This window comes from Argopecten irradians, chromosome 1 (assembly GCF_041381155.1).
Source record: "Argopecten irradians isolate NY chromosome 1, Ai_NY, whole genome shotgun sequence".
NCBI classification, from domain to species: Eukaryota; Metazoa; Mollusca; class Bivalvia; order Pectinida; family Pectinidae; genus Argopecten; species Argopecten irradians.
Window position 1 is genome coordinate 32,435,842 of NC_091134.1, and position 555 is coordinate 32,436,396.

Genomic DNA, 555 nt, shown 5'->3' on the forward strand with positions numbered 1-555 from the left:
GGTGGGTTCAAATATATTTATATACTGTACCTAATTCTCAGATCAAGGTTGTGCTCTGTGGTAGAGGAAGCATCTCAAAAATGTATTTATATTTATTATGTAAAACATATTTTTTCTTCCTGTATAACATGTTTAAAGAGACAATTCAGTCTAAGAGAACATTAAAATTTGTACGTATATCGGAAAATACCCAGTTCTAATGGAAATTAGATCAGTCAGTTTTACTGTGATATGCCAGAAAAGCCCATGGTGGTGAAATGCGTATTAAATGTTCAAACTCGCTCGCTGGCCGCCATTACACATTGTGGTCGAACATCTTGTATGCCGAACCCTGTCCCTTGCTCTTAAAGTAATGCTACTTTTGTTTAAAACTGCTCAAATCGCCCTGACAGTAGTGTGTTTACCTTATTAGGTGAAATGTCTTGACTAAAAAATCATTTTATCACCTCCACAGTGGTTATGTAGTTCATTTGTTTAACGGGCGTGACTTTGGCTCGGATATGGGTACAGCGTAAAATCTTTGTGAAGATTGGCATAAAAATAAAACATTCAAAA